The sequence below is a fragment of the Chlorocebus sabaeus genome, chromosome 18 (genome assembly GCF_047675955.1).
Source record: "Chlorocebus sabaeus isolate Y175 chromosome 18, mChlSab1.0.hap1, whole genome shotgun sequence".
Classification (NCBI taxonomy): Eukaryota; Metazoa; Chordata; class Mammalia; order Primates; family Cercopithecidae; genus Chlorocebus; species Chlorocebus sabaeus.
The window spans coordinates 31,425,260-31,446,977 of NC_132921.1; positions in this window are offsets into that span (position 1 = coordinate 31,425,260).

The window sequence follows — 21,718 nt, forward strand, 5'->3', positions numbered from 1 at the left end:
GTTGAACCTAAAATTCCTTTGTTCCAGATGCTTTCTTGTAAACCCCTTCTCTGTGCTAGCTAATCAGAAAACTCATTTGTTGACTAATCCCATGGAAGATGATGTCTCAAGTAAGAGTGTATCTATTTGTGACTAACTTTTGCCTCAAATTACAAATCCTGTCTTGTTATTTCCTGACATTCAATGTAAAGAGATGAGGACTCTGTTGTTCTTAAATGTTTTTAGTATACATCCAGGCTATACTAACCTGAAATAGGAAACATTTTAGATAACTTTGAAAAGTCATAGGATTTGATTTGCAACTAGTTCTTTATAATTGTACCTGGTGTTAATAAATGTATTGTTTCAAGTAAGACAGAATTGATAATGATCTTATCCGTTGATCGTTTTGCTCTTTTCCACTTAGAATTGACTCCATTATTACACAAAATCTAAAATATTTGCTGCAACTGGTTAGTGTTTGAGATAGATATAATTGTAATCTTCCTGCTGCAGTTGTTTACAACAAGCATGCTTTTTAAAAAATGCCTGTATTTATACATCTCAATGCAATACAATGTCTCATTCTCCCATAAATGTGTATAACTAATCTACACTGCAGAGTTCCTAACTACTAAGCAATAGGCCATGAATCTCCTGAACTCACCTGTCGTCAAGAAGAAAAAGAGCTAGCACTCAATTAAGCACATCTGGTAGAAATATGTAAAAACACAGAAAAAAAATTAAACATAGTAAAATGAAAAGAGTGAAGCCTCTGAGTCAGGCTGCCTGGGTTTGAGCCTCCATTCCATCAATTTTTAGCTGTGTGAACTGGGACAATTATAATATAGAAATAAAGACCATGGGTTCTAGAATTAGGCTTGCAGATTCTGCCTCTTGCTGGTCATGAGTCTTTGGGAAAGTTCCTTAACCTAAACCTCACTTTCTTCATCTGTAAAATGAAGATGATATTAGTAGTTACCTCATGGTATATGTATTACATCATGCTTTAAATGTTCTTAGCATAATTCCAGGTACATAGTAAGTGTTCAAGGAATGAAAGCTGCCATTGTATTAGTAACACTGATATCATTATAAAAATTTATGTATATTTACTATAGGGAAATTTTTATTGTGTTTGTCATTATAGGCAACCACAAGTTCATTAACGATGGATACAGATTTGTCTTCACCTTCCAAATATCACATTTTTTTCCTACTGGGTCAACTGGAAAACATAGACTTTTCTGGAAAAATGAACACAGGATCCTAGGAATGGACACAGGCTCAACTGATGGATATGCACAAATGTAGTGATATGAAGGTATATAGGCGAATGGCAAAGACTTTCCATACATAAGGGCAGAAACCTACAAGACAAGCAAGCCCACTGCCTGACCACTGGCTGCATTATCTGCCCCAGGGCTGCTTCTACCCCAGGTGCCTGCAGATGGTCCTAGAGAGCAAGACTTCAAGAATACAGCCTGGCTTCTAGAAGACAAGAATCCTCCTATGCTTTGTACAAGGATGTGTGGTTGTAGCACAGTAAGAAGCAAATTCAGGTCATCCTTGCAGCCCTCCTGATTTCAGAGGGAGGGTTTCCACTGTGGGCAGACGGAAGACTCTTGCCCAAGTTCCCAGAGTAAGTTGGCTGCCACCTTGTCCCCAATTTGTAAACACCCCCACGATCGACAGAAATTTCCAGACTTTCTAATTCAGTGAAACTTGGATGTTCTGAAATAGAAGCCAAGGGCATCTAGGAATCTTATTTTATCTTAAGCATTATATGAAATATGATCTTTTCCCTCTCAGGGCTGAGAAATAGTGGAAAATGTCAATGATGATGCTGAAGAGAAAAAGACAATAACAAAATTAGCTTCTTTCATGCTAAGGGTCACAGAGATGGGTCTTTTCCATGGATGGCTCGGGGATGTGTGTACTGCAGGAAGCTCATGACCCATGAGCCACTTGTGCATGATTTGGCCCAAAGAACCATGCTAATTGGTAACAGGTTGCAACTCTTCATTTCCTTCTCACTCACCTTCTACAGGCACCTTTGACCTTCTTCTTCATCCTAGCTGTTGCTCATTTGTTCTGAAAGATTTCCCTTCTGCTTTCAAGGGCTAGCCTGGCTTAGTTAGCCACAGTGCCCCCACTTCCTGCCCAGATGCCCCTTCATGAATAACCCCATTCATCCCATGCATGGAAGAAATTGGCTCATCCTCAAGCTCTGATTAATACAACCTCCAATACTAGTTTCTTTCCAACAAAGTAATGTGGTTTCCTATCAACAGACCAGTACCTAGACTCTGGGTGGAGTCAGGGGGTAGTTTAAAACAATAAGAAAAGCCAAGAACTTTTTTGTTTAATTTTCTATTTGCTAATGATTTGTGCGACTCTCTCCTTTCCTCCCTTTTACTTGGTTAATTGGTTGGATTTTTCTTTCCTTACTGGGGAAAATTCAGGCTATAACATTTTAAGATTTTCTCTGGTTTGTATGTCAAAAGAATAGGTAGATCTTATGGTCCAGATGGGCCTGTGGGCGTAGTGAATTCCTGAAGGGATTCCAATTCCTAAAAATGTGGGAGACTCCCTCCGTCTGTCTGTAAGTGGCTGATGGGACACAGTGGTGATCATAGACTCTGTAAGACCACAGACAGAGGGGAGTGCATCAAATCGTCATGTACCAAAAACTTCCAGTATTAGAACCAAGACGTGGCTTAATCAAAGATGTTTACCCATGTCCAGGCACTGTGTGGGTTACTGTTGAGAAATTTAAAATTGCCACATTGCCCTTGTCACCAATGGGCTCACAATCTATGGTGAAGAAGAAATACATATACAAAGAACTACAATCCAAGGTAGAATGATATAAATTCCTTAAAAGTTCAAAATAAAAAGAGCTTTGAGTTACAAGGGAAGGAAATAGGCGAAGACTAAATAACGAGACAAAGAATGATCTTATGAAGGAAGCTGGCTTGAGAAAGACCTTAGAGGAATAAGGAATTAAGGAGCAATTAATCAGACAGAGACCCTTGCACTTGCTTTGTTTATCTTCATAAGGTGAACCATAAGGAGACATACATCTACTTGCTCATCAATCTCTGGTCTCTCCACCCAATAGAATATGAGATCCATGAAGACAGAGGCTCCGTATGTCCTGTTTTTGTCACAGCACCAAAAGCAATGCTTGCCACATAGTAAGCACATCATGGCTATTTGTTGGATACATGATTGAAGTGTCCGAGTAGTCCAGGCAGAAGGGACAAAGTAATTAAAGGAAGACTGAGATTTAAAAAACAAACAAACAAACACTCATTTGTTGGCTATTCTGTCTCAGAAATTAAGTGCTTCCAAAGTATTCACTTTTACTGTCTGTGTCTAACGCAGGGCTCAGTAAACTTTTTCCGTAAAGGGCCAGATAATAAGTATTATAGGCCCTGTAGGCCATACCGTCTCTATGGCAACTACTCAACTCTGCTGTGGGAGCATGAAAGCCATCATCGATGATATGTTAAAAAACGGGCATGGCTGTGTTGCAATACAACTTTATTTACCAAAACAGACAGCAGGCCCAATTTGGCTCACAGGCTGTAGTTTGCCGATCCCTCCATAAATCAAAGGCAAATAAATTACTGCACTATACACTATTAACCACTGCACATAAATGTTTGAGTAAAGAGAGAAAGAGACATATTATGAACCTGTTATAGAATGAATGTTTGTGTTTTCCCAAAATTCATATGTTAAAGCCTGACCTCCAGTGTGATAGAAGGTGGGGCCTTTGGCAGTTGATTAGGTCATAAAGGTAGACCTAAGCCTTTAAGAATAGTACTAGTGCCCTTATTAGGAGAGGCCAGAGAGGGACCTAGCTCACTCTCCTTCTGCCTTGTGATGATACAATGAGAAGTCGGTGGTCTGCAACCCAGAAGAGAGCCCTCACCAAGAACCCAACCATGCCGGCACCCTGATCCAGAACCCAACCATGCTAACACCCTGATCTGGGACTTCTAGCCTCCAGAACTGTGAGAAACAAATGCCTGTTGTTTACAAGCCACTAGTCTAGGGTACTTTGTTACAGCTGCCCAAACTAAGGCACAATATCTGCACCATTGATTGATTACCTGACTACAAGTATTTTAATCCTGCATTATCCTAAGGAACAAAGGATTTATTCAGTCACATTACTTTCCCAGGCCCGAGTTGAAAATTCAGCTCGGTTCCCTCCAATGCATTTTGAACAGTTATCAAATAGGATGAGCAAATTCCTAAGCATGTGGCAGAGACACTGGATCAGATGTCCCCAGGAGAACTTCCTTTCATGACTCAAATTTCAATTTTTATTTGAAATGTATGGGTGACTCAGCACACCTCTCGTCAAGTGCAAATATACATGTGTGAATGTGGGATAAAATATTCATGTCTTTTGTGGGGATTTCACACAGAAATCCCAACTATTAGTAGACCATAATCACCCTGAGATGAAGACAGCAACATTGTGATACTAACCAGGTTGTACCACAACCCAGATTTAGTGACGTGAAAGGTGGCTGGCCATGCACTCAGACAAGTTGGAAGGAAAGCTGATGCAGGCACAGCTAGGGCTGAAGTAACTGACACAGAAATTCAGGCTGTCAGGAAGTGGAGCCCAAGGAAATCAGTCAGAGAAGCAAGAGTCAAGCAAGTACCAAAGGTGTAGGCAGGTCAGGGGTAAAACTAGAAAACAATCAAAACTGAAAGGTTCAGACAGCTTGACACTCGCTCAGAGAAATCAGAAAAGGGAGCCGAAGGAGCCCAGCACAAAGCTGACCATTGGCCTCTTGACCACATCCCAGGATATTTGTCAGGTGGAGACTTGCCAGCCCTTCCAGTATATACCATTGTTCTGTTCATGTAGTTCTCCTTATCTTGTGAGCAATGAATGTTGGTCAGGAAGACTCAAAAGTCACATCCAGGTTCTTTACCCAATGTCATATAGATGAAGTCAAATCAAAGGTTGAATTCCTTGCACCTTTATCATTCCTCATTTCTACAGCTTCTATGGATGAGAGATTGATGCTAAAGTGTAAATAAACGGGAGTCTTGTGGCAGACCCATCTTCCATGCCTGAGCATGCAGATAGATGCATGCCTGCCTGCATTCCCCACCTGCCTGTCAGCCATATGACCATGCACAGTCATGCATTCCTCACCTGCCTGTCAGCTGTATGACTGAGTACTAGCCAACGGGATGGGAATAGGAAGTGATGTGCTGTAACTTCCAGGCCTGACCACTAAAACTTCCCAAATGTGGTCTTTCATCTTTTTTTGTTTTGTTTCATTTTTGTTGTTGTTTTTACAAAGAGAAATGCAATTTTATTCTTCCAAAAAAATGCACCAAGAAGGGTTGAGCACAGTAGCTCTCCAGCCACATCCCCCATCCTAAGCAGGGTCTGAGATGAGGCCAGGCCTGACCTGGGCTTGGGAGAAGCTGAATGGGCTCCCTGTGGCCTTGGGGTGGGAATCAGGCAGGCCTGGGAGTGTGACTTTGCTGTTAGCACCAGGAGCCACCTGCAGCTGGGCTGGGTGACAGGGCAGCACATGGCTTTGTTGGCTCTACCTGAGGGTCTGGGGAGGGGCTGGTGGCAGAAGGCTCCCTGCAGGAGGTCACCTGAATGACTCTCAGATTCACAGACCCCCCTCCACACCCCCAACCGCTGTAAACATGAGAATGGGCTCAAGACCCCCCTGCTGCCCAAGCACCTCAGGGCAAGAAGAAGGTCCAAGATGTGTGGCTGGGCTTCAGGTGGCCCAGGAGCTGCCAGGCTTTCTCCCCTTCCACTTGGCTGGAATGGAAAAGACCCCCAGGGAAAACCAGGAGTATATAAGATGGCAAAGGCACAAGATTGAAGGAACTTGGGTTCCTGAATCACTGTGTGGAGGGGAGCCAGCAGTCCAGGAGAACCATCATTGTTCTGTGATGTGGGCTTTAAGCCTCTGAGATTGGCGGTATATCTATTGTGGCAGTCCACATTACCCTAACTAATGTACAGTAGAAGAACACACTTTTGTACTGGAAAATCTTTGCAAACATCTCCTGACTTCACAGCGCCTTCACACTGTAAAACTCAGTGTGAAAAAAATGAGTAAGAAGAAATAAATGAAATTAAGTTAAATGAACATTCTCCTCATTTAAGCAAAATTCAATCATATTTCCTATGCATAAAGAAAGTAAATAAGTAGACAAATAGTCCTTGGGAACCGAGATAGGACTAAAAGATCTAAACTGATCTAATTCCTATAGACCATTGAGAAAATGGTGAAAATAAGAGACTTCTGAAAATGATCATACATGAAATGCTTAGGAGGACCACTAGCAGACACCAAAGAATATTTTCTTTTTCTTTTGCCTTAAAAATTACTGTTATTTTTTCTTTTTTCTCTCTATTCTCTCAACTATTATAGTTGTTAGTTAGTCTCACCTAACACTTGATTATGTAATATCTTTCCTTGTTAGTTTCATGCAAATAACTGCAACTAAATTGCAGTTCCCTAAGGGCAAGGATCAAGTTGTCAGCACTTTTCATTCTATCCTTTACGGGCTTCTGAATTGAGTCTACCACACATCTCGGCTCAAGATCCACAATTATCATTGATCTGTGACCAGGTCCTTGTTTTGTTGTTTGGTTTGGTTTGGTTTGGTTTGGTTTGGTTTGGTTTGGTTTGGTTTGTTGTTTTTCCCTTTTATCCTCCAACCCCAAACTCAATTTCCCTTTTCCCAATAGAAGGACTCACTTTCGTTTATTAAATGCATATATCCCCATTCCATCATTCATATTTTCATTTAGATATGTGTTCAACCTGGAGAGGTTCCAAGATGGCCGAATAGGAACAGCTCTAGTCTACAGCTCCCAGTGTGAGCGACGCAGAAGACGGGTGATTTCTGCATTTCCAACTGAGGTACCAGGTTCATCTCACTGGGGCTTGTCAGACAGTGGGTGCAAGACAGTGAGTGCACCCACAGAGCATGAGCTGAAGCAGGGAGAGGCATCGCCTCACCCAGGAAGCACAAGAGGTCAGGTAATTCCCTTTCCTAGCCAAGGGAAGCTGTGACAGATGGCACCTGGAAAATCGGGTCACTCCCACCCTAATACTGTGCTTTTCCAACAGTCTTAGCAAATGGCACACCAGGAAATTATATCCCTCACCTCACTCAGAGGGTCCCACGTCCATGGAGCCTCACTCATTGCTAGCACAGCAGTCTGAGATCGAATTGCAAGGCGGCAGCAAGGCTGGGGGAGGGGCGCCCACCATTACTGAGGCTTGAGTAGGTAAACAAAGCGGCCAGGAAGCTGGAACTGGGTGGAGCCCACTGCAGCTCAAGGAGGCCTGCCTGCCTCTGTAGACTCCACCTCTGGGGGCAGGGCATAGCTGAACAAAAGGCAGCAGAAACTTCTGCAGACTTAAATGTCCCTGTCTGACAGCTTTGAAGAGAGTAGTTGTTCTCCCAGCATGGAGTTTGAGAGCTGAGAATAGATAGACTGCCTCGGCAACTGGGTCCCTGACCCCTGAGTAGCCTAACTGGGAGGCACCTCCCATTAGGGGCTGACTGACACATGGCCAGGTGCCCCTCTGAGATGAAGCTTCCAGAGGAACAATCAGGCAGCAGCATTTACCATTCTACAATATTTGCTGTTCCACAGCCTCTGCTAGTGATACCCAGGCAAGCAGGGTCTGGAGTGGACCTCCAGGAAACTCCAACAGAACTACAGCTGAGGGTCTTGACTCTTAGAAGGAAAACTAACAAACAGAAAGGACATCCCCACCAAAATTCCATCTTTACATCACCACCATCAAAGACCAAAGGTAGATAAAACCACAAACATGGGGAGAAACCACAAAGATGGGGAGAAACCAGAGCAGAAAAGTTGAAAATTCTAAAACTCAGAGCGTCTCTTCTCCTCCAAAGGAATGCAGCTCCTCACCAGCAATGGAACAAATCTGGATGGAGAATGAGTTTGACGAGTTGAGAGAAGAAGGCTTCAGATGATCAAACTTCTCCGAGCTAAAGGAGGATGTTCGAACCCATCTTAAAGAAGCTAAAAACCTTGAAATAAGATTAGATGAACAGCTAACTAGAATAACTAGTGTAGAGAAGACTTTAAATGACCTGATGGAGCTGAACACCATGGCACGAGAAATACGTGATGCATGCACAAGCTTCAATAGCCAATTTGATCAACTGGAAGAAGGGGTATCAGTGATTGAAGATCAAATGAATGAAATGAAGCAAGAAGGTAAGTTTAGAGAAAAAATAGTAAAAAGAAAAGAACAAAGCCTCCAAGAAATATGGGACTATGTGAAAAGACCAAATCTACATCTGATTGGTGTACCTGAAAGTGACAGGGAGAATGGAACCAAGTTGGAAAACACTCTTCAGGATATTATCCAGGAGCACTTCCCCAACCCAGCAAGGCAGGCCAACATTCAAATTCAGGAAATATGGAGAATGCCACAAAGATATTCCTCAAGAAGAGCTACTCCAAGACACATAATTGTCAGATTCACCAAAGTTGAAATGAAGGAAAAAAATGTTAAGAGCAGCCAGAGAGAAAAGTCAGGTTACCCACAAAGGGAAGCCCATCAGACTAACAGTGGATCTTTTGGCAGAAACTCTACAAGCCAGAAGGGAGTGGGGGCCAATATTCAACATTCTTAAAGAAAAGAATTTTCAATTTCATATCCATCCAAACTAAGCTTCATAAGTGAAGGAGAAATAAAATTGTTTACAGACAAGCAAAGGCTTACAGATATTGTCACCACCAGGCCTGCCTTACAAGAGCTCCTGAAAGAAACACTAAACATGGAAAGGAACAACCAGTACAGCCACTGCAAAAACATGCCAAATTGTAAAGACCATCGATGCTAGGAAGAAACTGCATCAACTAACGAGCAAAACAATCAGCTAACATCATCATGACAGGATGAAATTCACACATAACAATATTAGCCTTAAATGTAAATGGGCTAAATGCTCCAATTAAAAGACACAGACTGGCAAATTGGATAAAGAGTCAAGACCCATCAGTGTGCTGTATTCAGGAGACCCATCTCACGTGCAGAGACACACACAGACTCAAAATAAAGGGATAGAGAAAGATCTACCAAGCAAATGGGAAACAATAAAAAAGCAGGGGTTGCAATCCTAGTCTCTGATAAAACAGACATTAAACCAACAAAGATCAAAAGAGACAAAGAAGGCCATTACATAATGGTAAAGGGATCAATTCAACAAGAAGAGTTAACCATCCTAAATATGTATGCACCCAATATAGAAGCACCCAGATTCATAAAGCAAGTCCTTAGAGATCTAAAAAGAGAATTAGACTCCCACACAATAATAATGGGAGAGTTTAACACCCCACTGTCAACATTAAATAGATCAATGAGACAGAAAGGTAACAAGGCTACCCAGGAATTGAACTCAACTCTGCACCAAGCGGACCTAATAGACATCTACAGAACTCTCCACCCAAAATCAACAGAACATACATTCTTCTCAGCACCACATCGCACTTTCCAAAACTGACCACATAGTTGGAAGTAAAGCAATCCTCAGCAAATGTAAGAGAACATAAATTTTAACAAACTGTCTCTCAGACCACAGTGCAATCAAACTAGAACTCAGGAGTAAGAAACTCACTCAAACCCGCTCGGCTACATGAAAACTGAATAACCTGCTCCTGAATGAGTACTGGGTACATAACGAAATGAAGGCAGAAACAAAGATGTACTTTGAAACCAATGAGAACAAAGAGACAACATACCAGAATCTCTGGGACACATTTAAAGCAGTGTGTAGAGGGAAATTTATAGCACTAAATGCCCACAAGAGAAAGCTGGAAAGATCTAAAATGGACACCGTAGCAATTAAAAGAACTAGAGAAGCAGGAGCAAACACATTCGAAAGCTAGCAGAAGGCAAGAAATAACTAAGATCAGAGCAGAACTAAACGAGATAGAGACACAAAAAAACCCTTCAAAAAATCAATGAATCCAGGAGCTGGTTTTTGAAAAGATCAACAAAATTGATAGACCACTAGCAAGACTAATAAAGAAGAAAAGAGAGAAGAATCAAATAGACACAATAAAAAATGATAAAGGGGATATCACCACCGACCCCACAGAAATACAAACTACCGTCAGAGAATACTATAAACACCTCTATGCAAATAAACTAGAAAAATCTAGAAGAAATGGATAAATTCCTGGACACATACACCCTCCCAAGACTAAACCAGGAAGAAGTTGAATCCCTGAATAGACCAATAGCAGGCTCTGAAATTGAGGCAATAATTGATAGCCTACCAACCAAAAAAAGTCCAGGACCAGATGGATTCACAGCCGAATTCTACCAGAGGTACAAGGAGGAGCTGGTACCATTCCTTCTGAAACTATTCCAATCAATAGAAAAAGAGAGAATCCTCCCTAAGTCATTTTATGTCCTTTGTAGGCACATGGATGCAGCTGGAAACCATCATTCTCAGCAAACTATTGCAAGGACAGAAAACCAAATACCACATGTTCTCACTCATAAGTGAGAATTGAACAATGAGAACACTTGGACACAGGATGGGGAACATCACAAACTGAGGCCTGTCATGGGATGGGGAGAGGGGAGGGATAGCCTTAGGAGATATACCTAATGTAAATGACAAGTTAATGGGTGCAGCACATCAACATGGCACATGTGTACATGTGTAACAAACCTGCATGTTGTATACATGTACCCTAGAACTTAAAGTATAATTAAAAAAATAAAAGATATGTGTTCAACCTTGAAAAATAGTTGACATTATTTTGTGTGTGCATATTATATTTATAAATAGTATTTTTCTATTGATCCCATTGTGTACCTTGCTTTTTTCATTCAGTCTTTTGTTTTTGAGGTCTATATATGTTGCTACATGTAAATTTAGCTCATTTCTTCTGACTCCTCCATAGTATTCTCTAGCATGATAATTGATTTTGAATCCATCCACACGTCATAAAAGTAAGTATAACAAAACAACTTGATGAGAAAGTTCCTAGTTGGCCACGAATTGTCTGGATTAGACCGGAATTTTATTAAATTTAACTATTTGGTTAGTGACTCAGAATCAGAACTGGCAGTGTGTTCATTTCATTTACAGATGATAGTAGTTTTGGAAGTAAAGAGAGTAACAAGATGGCACCCCACTCTCACCCCTCCCAGCCTGCTGTCTCTGTCATAGTGACCTCTGTCTTTATCTGACTGTAAATTTGTGAGAAATTAACTGCAGTAGCTTCCTGTTTTGCACAGCTTCTGTAAAATTGGCATGTTTGGGCAGTTCTTGGGAAGAGAGAAGTGACTTATTGATGTTTTACTTTAGCTATCAAGAATACCATGTTTTATCTTTCATCTATCCTACACCCTACCAGAATCACTCCCTCCTTTATGCAAAAGAGCGACGATTATGATCTGAAACATAAAGCCCTAATTCAGTGTTTCTTAAGGTGTGGTTCACAGTGTCACAAGAATGTCACAAGAATGCCTCACAATGGCATCAGAAAGCCTCAGCATTTGTTAAAAGGATGATCCCAGAGTCTTTCCCCAGGTGAATCAGATCCTCTGATTGGGAGTGAGACCCCAAAATTGCACTTTTTCCCACCTCTTTTGGTGACCATTATGCATATAAAGGCTCAAACTCCTCTGTCATAATCCTTAGTTATTCAATGCGGAAATTAATGGTATTTAAGGGGTCCAGATCGCAGCATACTTCATGGTTTTAGAATGCTGTAATGAATGCTACTCACCTGTCTTTACCACCTGGGCACTTGATCTTGAAATTTATAGAAAGAAGGATCCATCTAAGTACAATCATTTACATAAAACAGTATCCAAAGAGGCTTATTTCACTTCAGGACTTTATAAAGATAACAGATTACTTCAAGATATTAGTTCAAGTTCTATATTCTATACAGAAAATCATACTCTATTTTCTACACACATTTGTAGGTAACGGAATTCTGAACAGAGTTTCCTAATTGAGGAAATGGTGACCTCCTTTAAAGCTAGAAGGTCAAGGCTCATCCAATCTACATTCTCTTCTCCTCGAATACAGATGCTCTACTGTTAGAATTTTGTACATTCATCTTTGTGCACATGCTTGCCAATACTTGACTTAAGAAAATAGTGCCTGAGCCTGCTCTTTCCACAATTGGAAAGATTCTTTTAAGCTCACTGTTACCGGCAGAGATCCTTCCTACTAAAATCAAAACAGAAGTGAGATCCCTTGTTACTTAGAATGTGAAAGCCCTGCTACTACTGCTTCTTGTGCAATCCCATTAAACATGACCCCAATGATAATGAGGTTCACATTGGCTGGCACATGTGAAAAGGCAGGGTGTATTCAGCTCTGCCTCCTGCTCCAGGGCCATCTTTAGCAGAGCAATGGTAGGGGGAGCAGCATTATCAGTGAGGGACAAGTCACAGGTCCAAGCCTCATGGGAAGTCCTGATGTCCAGGCGTGTACTGAGCCACACAGCACGAGCTAGACATCTGTTTGCCTCTGGCTGCCACATAGCACCCAGGCACTAAGGGCTAATGGCTCACAATTCAATGAAGTATCCTTGGAAGGGTTTGATGCAGCTTGCCTCATCAAATCGAGGCTCAGACGAAGGCTTTATTTTTTGGACAATAATCACTTAAAACAAAAAATCACAATCAGCATTTCTGATTATCAACAAATTATTTGGAAATTGTTATAATGATTTGATGAAATTTGTAGCTATTTTAAGCTACTCCCTAAGCAATTTTTTAATACATGCATTTATATATGTATTATACATTACATTATTAAGTATTTTTAACATCACCTTTGAGTGCACACATATGCATGTTTGTGCACACATGAGTGTGTTTGGGTGGGAGAATGCAGTGAAGATTAGTGTTTGATTTCTTTATGCCCAGTTTTGTGTAAGAAAAGTCTGACTTTAAATCATAGAACTAGGTTTATATTTTAGTGGAGAGAGGCTATCAGCCTGATCCCAATTAAATAGATTGGCTGAGCTTCTAATCATTCTTTTAAATCCAAAGGCTGAAAGAGTGGTGTATCTTATTTTAGCTTATAACGCTTAGGAAAATATCTGTCCCTTTATCAAGATAGATAGTCCTTAGTCTTCTTGGACATCTTAATAAGTGTTTGAAGACACGTGAAGATTTATATGAGATTCCAGTTATCAAGGTAATAGAGATCAAATACCTTGACCACTAAGAGCCCCCATAGTCAGGCTTAAATCACCAACCTTCCACCAACACCCACCTTCATTCCATTGTTCTGTTCATGGTCTCCAAACTATGCATGCTGTTATATGCTTTCTTGCTTCTTTCCTTCACTATCTCATATATCAACATCTCTACCTTTTTTCAAACTGGGTTACCTTACCTGCTCCTTTTAGCTTTCCCAAATCTTGTTCACTCTTTAGGATCCAAAAACTGTTCCCATTGTATAACATGCATGGCCTTGCCCCATACCCAGCCCTCAAAAGCCCTGCTCCATCTGAGTCCATGTAGCATATACCCCATACTCATTTTAAGTTTATCATGTGCTGTTGTAATGTCTCATGTCTGTCCTGAATTTTTGTTTTTGTTGTTGCTGTTGCCATGTTGCCTATTCTATTGCCCTTTACTTTTCAAATGCATCATGCCTTCTATGTCTATATAGATTGTAAACTCTTGAGGGCAGGGCTCATTATTTTTGAGTCAACGGTAGCCCTGGGTTCAGGAACATGCACAAAGAAGTGTACATCAAAGTCCCATTGTTTAAGTTCTCTTGAAAGTCTTCCTCACTGCTTCAGGCACTCCCTTTGTCAGCAAGTTTTAAAAAGTTGCTTGTCTTTGCCACTCAATCCCTTCATAAAGTGGGCAGTGTCCTCTCACAGTAAATGCCTTTCCTCTCATTTATGACTTTTTTAGCAGAAAATATATGAACTACATCACTTAAAAATACATTTAATATGCCCTTTTTCAGACAGGCAAAAATAGTTATTGTTGGTTAAAATATATTTTGAAAATTGTCACCTAGGGTCAAAGATTCTAGATTGTAAGCTCTGCTAGATATAGTGAGCATTTTAAAGATAAAAAGTAAAAATGATACCTTCTAATTCATGCATTATTTTAAGACTGCATTTCATAGGCAAGATTCAATCTATAGCAAAGGCACCATAACTTTAAAAAGAGCAGTTTAGCAAGTCATTCCCAAGGATGCTCAGACTCACTGGTGTAATTCAGGAAGTCATGACGGTTTTAATCTGCTTTGGGGCACATACGTGCTTTCCCTGGAATGCAAGTTTCTCATTTAGACTTCACTTAATGCACAGACTCAGGAACAGAATGGTTGGGAAGCAGCAGTTCTCTTTTGTGTGACCCACTGAGGATTGATACAGGAAAGGGAAAATTTGCTTCATTAAAGTTTAGGTCCTTGGTGTGATTTTGCAAAACATTAGATCTCTCCTAACTGTGATAGTAAGAAATTAGCATCAGTCAAACAGTTTTTTCACTCAATCCTGTTTTCCTCACCTGTGGAATGAATATCCTAATATTATCACTGCCTCATAAGGTTCTTGGGTTAATCCCAGAAGAGGCAAATACCACCAACAGTATCTGGGGAGTAAGTTAATGCATAGACTTCAGTGCCTGAACTCTTGCTTTTGAAATCACACTAGTTCAAAACTCTCACTTTCTCTTGAATTACAATATGGGTTTCCTTGAAAGTTTATCTCTCAGAAAAACTCCCTCAATGTCAATGTAAATTTTGTTCCAACCCCCAAATTAAATCATATCCTAGTGCAACTCAGATGTCATAAAAGTAGATAAAAGGAAAGCTGAGTGAATAAAGGACACCAGCTCTCCTTGAAGGGAAAACAAAGTTTGATTGTTTTTTTTAACTCTGAGACTTCTGAGATGCAATTCTTCTAATCTCTGAGATGTGTAGCCTAGAGATTTTCAAGAATCGAAGAAAGAAAATCCAAACAAAGAGAAAACACATTTTAAAATCTGAACCATGGTCTTGAGGTTCTGTGGGGATAACACCATCTAATCTGTTGTCTGTTGATGTGTAACATACCATCCCAAAACTTAGTGGCTTAAAAATAACAACCATTTTATTTGCTTATGACTCTATGGGCCAACAATTTGAACTGGGCTCAGCTGAGTGGTTCTTCTGGTCTCACTTGAGGTCACTTACGTGGCTGCAGTTATTTAGTGGCTCAACTGCAGCTGAATGATGTAATGTGACCTGACTCGCATGTATGGTGGTTGGTGAGACTGTCGGCTGTGTCATGTGTTTCCAGCAAGCTAGCCTGGGCTTGGCCACATGGCAGGTGATTTTCCAAGAGGGTGAGATCAGAAGCCTACACCTAGGCTTTGAATTCCCACAGTGTCCCTTCTGCTGAATTCTATTGGTCAGAGCAACCACAAAACCAGGTCAAATTCAAAGGTAGGTAAATAGAGCCCAGTCTCCATGGGAGAAACTGCAAATAATCTGTGGTCTTTTTAATCAACCACATCATCTAGTTTCCAAAACACAGAGGTGGGACTAAGTATACTGACCTCAGGAGAATTTTCTTTTTTAAAACGATTTCTTCACAGGACAAAAAAAAATGATTTTTGGTAGAGATGGGGTCTCTCTTTGTTAACCAGGCTGGTCTCAGGAACATTTATTTTGTGACAATATCAGGACCACAGGTATTAAAAAGACTCAAGGTTAAGCTATACATAGCATGGAATCAGAACACAAATAATGAAAACTGATTATTCATGAACTGAATAGTCCAACAGCAATAAAAAAAAAAGTGTATGTGTGTGTATGTGTGTGTGTATATATATATATAAAATATATATATATTTAAATAATACATGACCATGATATGAATATGAAACTTGATGAGTGATAGGGTTAAATCCCCTTGGAAATAACCTGGGAAGATTTTGCAAAATATTCATACCCAAGCCTCACCTCAGACATACTAAATAAAAGTTCCCTGGATGAGAGTTTTTCTTTTATTGCTTAAATTTTTATAATGGAAATTTTCAAAGATACTCAACGGTAGAGAGAATAATATCATGAATTCCCAGGTACTCATCACCCAGCTTCAACAATTAACATTTTCCCAATCTTTTTTTATCTTTCAGTGCTCCACACTCTTTTTCCTTTATGGTGTATTAAGGAAAGTTTCAGACAGTATGGTGTTTTACTTGATAAGTGTATTTATTAAAGACTTCCCAGATAATTGATACACAGGTGACTGTGACAGAAATAGTTGGTGGTCACCATGTAGTCCATGAGCTCCTCTACAATTCGCAGCCTTCTTTGTACTTGGGTCAGGGCCATGTGACTTTTTCTGGCCAGTAGCTATGGGCATGAGGAGCTAAATGGCTTCTCCATCCCTCTATTTCCTGCCTCAGTGACCTTGAAAGTTTGATGCTCCAGGTGCATAGTTCCAGGATGCAAGAAATTTTCTAATTCACAGAAGACTTTATGTGAATGAGAAACAAGCCTTTATTTTCCTAAGCTACTAAAATTGAGAAATTTATTTATTATTATAGCCTATGCTGAGATTTAAAAAAAAAAAAAAAAAAAAAAAAAACTGGTAAAAAAGAAACATGATGTTAGGAGCTCTATTTGCCACTAGCTTACCACATGACCAAAGGTAAACCAGCAAACCTCTTTAAGCCTCAATTTCTTCATTCATAGAATGGGTTATGATCACATCCGTGGTCTCTACCTCACAAGGTTAGCATGATTGTGATATAGTGAAAGTAAAATCATTTGACAAGTTAGAAATTATTGTAAAATGTGATGTTTTACATCCTACCAGCAATCATTTGAAAACATAGTAACAGCTATGCACATTTGTCAGACAGAAAAGTTTTTATTATTTATAATGTTCATAGTTTTTAAATTACTAACATTGGAGTTGCATGTGTCTATATCCACAATCTGAAAACTTTAGTGGTAGAGTATATGGAGAAGAGATAGTTTTGAATCAAGCCATCCATTCTCTGCCACTCTTTGTTTATTTTGACAAATTTTCATCAATACTGTATTAGTAATTTTATTGCTGCCATAACAAATTGTCACAATTTTAGTGGCACAAATGTATCATCTCACAGTTCTGCAGGTCAGAGGTCAAGATCAGGGCTCGTTGTGTTCAAGTCAAGGTATTGGTGGCTGTGTTCCTGCTAGAGGCTCTGGGGGAGAGGCTGCCTCCAGGCTCATGCTAGTTGTTGGCAGGATTCAGTTTCACATTGTTGCAGGACTGAGGTCCTGCTTCCTTGCTGGGTATAGCTCTCAGCTTCTCACAGCTGCCTATATGCCTTGGCTCACGACCCCTTTGTCTTTAAAGCTGGGAACAGCAGTTGAGTCTTTGTCATGTCTCAGGCCTTTCTCACTAACTTCAGCTGACTTTAAAAGCTCATGGGGTCAGATTGTCTACCTGATCTACCAGATTGTCTACCTAGGATCTACCAGATCCTACCAATGCAGGATACTTTCCCCATCTCAACATCTGTAACCTCAATCACATCTGCAAAGGCCCTTTTGCCATGTAACTTAACATTTTCACAGGTTCCAGGGATTGGAATGCTATTATCTTTGGGAGGTCATTATTCATCCTAATGTAGCCATTGATTCTTGCTTCATCTTATGTCTTATCTTATGTCTCTGGAAATATTACTATGGCTAGGTTTAGCTTTTTATTTTTAGCATACTGTCTTTTCAGTAAGTTTAGTTAGATCTCGTTACTGTGACGTATTCCATTCTATTTTTTTACGTTGCATTCCATTTGTTGTCTTTCTTATATAGTGCTCGGGCTTCTTAATGCCTCATGAAGTTTGCCAGGGAGCTCATCCACATGACCTTTAGATTGTAGGCTGCCTCTCCTTTTCACATTGTGTGTATACTCTTAAAAACTGTGACTCAGCTTGTGTTTTCCTCCCCAGGGCTGAGGTTTGGGCAGGACATATCTTGCATTTGAAGGGCTCACATTTGAGGGCCTCTCCTGATATCCTATGAGAGACTGGTTTGGGTTTTTGAGCCACTCTGCCTCTAGCTGGGACTTATATTTTCTGTTCCTCTCCCCAACCCCCATCAAGGCAGTGCTATTTAAGAGGCTGAGGCTTGAGGCAGGCAGGTTTTGCCAAGGCCCTGTGGTATCGGGATACTGAGACACAATTCTGTCTATGGATGAGAAGCTCAGCTTAGCTCTTCCTGTCCAGAAGTTGAGATTGGAGTTTCCTATCCAGTCAGTGCAAATGGATGTTGGGAGGGGAGAGTATAGGCCCAGAAATCTCCACCTGCCCTTCTGTAGTCTGTGGCCCTCTGGTCTTCTTCCCTGGTCCTCTCTCACCCAAGGCTGTCTCTCCACCCTACATCATGTTCCATTAGCTTCAGAAGGTAAGGGCTTTTCACAGCTTTCTCCCAGTCTGTTGAATGTAGTTGGTATTCCCTCTGACTGTCCATGCCTTTTCTGGCATCTTCAGGACTGGTGTTTGCTAAGTGATATAATGCCAACCTTAATCCCTTCGAATCACTTGAGCAGTGTCTAGCTGTAGCAACCACTGCAATAAGGACTGTCTATATCCATCTAATTCTTTCAGAACCTCCTAAGCTTCCTGTACAATGTACATAATGAAAGACAAACTGGATAAAGCCAAAGATTACATTTGCAAGCTAGGAAACACACACACACACACACACACACACACAAAATCAGAAGGAATAAAGACATAAAAAATATACAAACTACTTTAAGGAATATGAGGTCAGGAGTAAAAGTGTCCATAGTAGCTTAATAAAAATCCCATAAGAACAGGGAAAAGAAGCTACAGAAGGGGCAATATTTGAAGACATAATAACCAAGAAATTGCCTCATAATTAAAAATAGTTATAGTACATACTGAAAGGGCTAATAGAATATTTACCAAGAAGATATAATAATAATAAAAATATATAAATAAGCAACCAAACCCACACCCAGGTATATCATAATTTAGTAACATCAAGAAGAAAAATCTAAAACTAAAAACTTTACAGAGGAAAAAATAGAATAAAAATCACAAGAACTTCATTATTCTCAACAGAATACTAGCAGTCAGAAGAAAATAAAGAATAACTTCTACCCCTGAAAGAGTACATTTTAAGTGTTCTCGCCACAAAAAAATGCTAAGTATGTGAGGTGATAGATATGTTAATTGGCTTGATTTCATCATTCCACTATGTAAACATATATCAAAACATCACATTGTTAGGCCCCATAAATATATAATTATGATTTGTCAAAATAAAACTAAATAAATTTTTAAAATAAGACACCTATGTAAAGTTTTTCTTAAAAACTTTAGTGTTTTTAATTACATGTGAGTGATGAAATAAAGGTGTTTTCAATAATACCAGGGCTTAAAAGTATTCCAAGAGAACCAAGAGCAAACAAACCCCAAAGCTGGTGGAAGACAAGAAATAACCAAGATCAGGGCAGAACTGAAGGAGATAAAGACGTTTTTAAAAACCCTTCAGAAAAATACATGAATCCAGGCTGTTTTTTAAAAAATTAATGAAATAGACTGCTAGCTAGATTAATAAAGAAGGAAAGAGAGAAGAATCAAATAGACACAATACAAAATGATAAACGGAATATCACCACTGACCCCACAGAAATACAAACAACCATCAGAGAATACTATAAACACCTCTATGCAAATAAACTAGAACATCTAAAAGAGATGAATAAATTCTTGGATACATACACCCTCCCAAGACTAAATCAGGAAGATGCTGAATCCTGAATAGACCAATAACAAGTTCCAAAATTGAGGCAGTAATTAATAGCCTACCAACCAAAAAAAAGCCCAGGACCAGACGGATTTACAGCTGAATTCTACCAGAGGTACAAAGAGAAACTGGTACCATTTATTCTGAAACTATTCCAAACAATCGAAAAGAAAGGACTCCTCCCAAACTCATGAGGTCAGCATCATCCTGATACCAAAACCTGGCAGAGATACAAAAAAAAAAAAAAAAAGAAAGAAAGAAAACTTCAGGCCAACATCCCTGATGAACATCAGTGCAAAAATCCTCAATAAAATACTGGCAAATCAAATCCAGCAGCACATCAAAAAGTTTATCCACTGTGATCAAGTCAGCTTCATCCCCGAGATGCAAGGCTGGTTCAACATATGCAAATCAATAAATGTAATCCATCACATAAACAGAACTAAAGACAAAAACTACATGATGATCTCAATAGATGCAGAAAAGGCCTTCGATAACAGTCAACATCCTTCATGTTAAAAACCCTCAATAAACTAGGTATTGAAGGAATATACTTCAAAATAATAAGAGCCATTTATGACAAACCCACTGCCAATATCATATTGAATGGGCAAAAGCTGAAAGCATTCCCCTTGAAAACCAATACAAGACAAGGATGCCTTCTCTCTCCATTCCTATTCAACATAGTATTGGAAGTTCTGGCCAGGGCAATCAGGCAAGAGAAAGAAATAAAGTGTATTTAAATATGAAGACAGGAGGTCATATTCTCTCTATTTGCAGATGACATGATTCTATATCTAGAAAACCCCATTGTCTCAGCCCAAAAGCTTCTTAAGTTGATAAGCAACTTTAGTAAAGTCTCAGGATACAAAATCAATGTGCAAAAATTGCAAGCATTCCTATACATCAACAACAGACAAGCAGAGAGCCAAATCATGAATGAACTCCCATTCATCAATTGCTACAAAGAGAATAAAATACTTAGGGATAGAACAAGGGAAGCAAAGGACCTCTTCAGACAAACCACTGCTCAAGGAAATCAGAGAGGACACAAACCAATGGAAAAACATTCCATGCTTATGGATAGGAAGAATCAATATAGTGAAAATGGCCATACTACCCAAAGTAATTTATAGATTCAATACTATTCCTATTAAATTACCATTAATTGACATTCTTCACAGAATTACAAAAAACCTATTTTAAATTTCATATGGAACCAAAAAAGAACACATATAGCCAAGAAAATCCTAAGCAAAAAGAACAAAGGGCATCATGCTACCTGACTTCAAATAAATTACAATAAAACTAAATTATGATATACCTGAGTGTGGGTTTGCATCATGCTACCTGACTTCAAACTACACAACAAGGCTACTGTAACCAAAACAGCATGATATAGAATAGACACATAGACCAATGGTACTGGTATAAAAATAGACACATAGACCAATGGAACAGAAGAGAGAACTCAGAAATAAAACTGCACATCTACTACCATCTGATCTTCAACAAACCTGACAAAAACAAGCAATGGGGAAAAGATTCCCTATTTAATAAGTAGTGCTGGGAGAACTGGCAAGCTGTATGCAGAAAATTGAAAGTAGATCCCTTCCTTACACCTTACACAAAAATTAGGATGGATTAAAAGACTTAAATGTAAAACCCAAAACGATAAAAAGCCTACAAGAAAATCTAGGCAATACCACTCAGGACATAGGTATGGGCAAAGATTTCATGACAAAAACATCAAAAGCAATTGCAACAAAAGCCAAAATCAACAAATGGGATCTAAGTAAACTAAAGAACTTCTGCACGGCAAAAGAAACTATCATCAAGAGCAAACAGACAGCCTACAGAATGGGAGAAAAGTTTTGCAACCTATCCATCTGACAAAGCTCTAATATTCGGA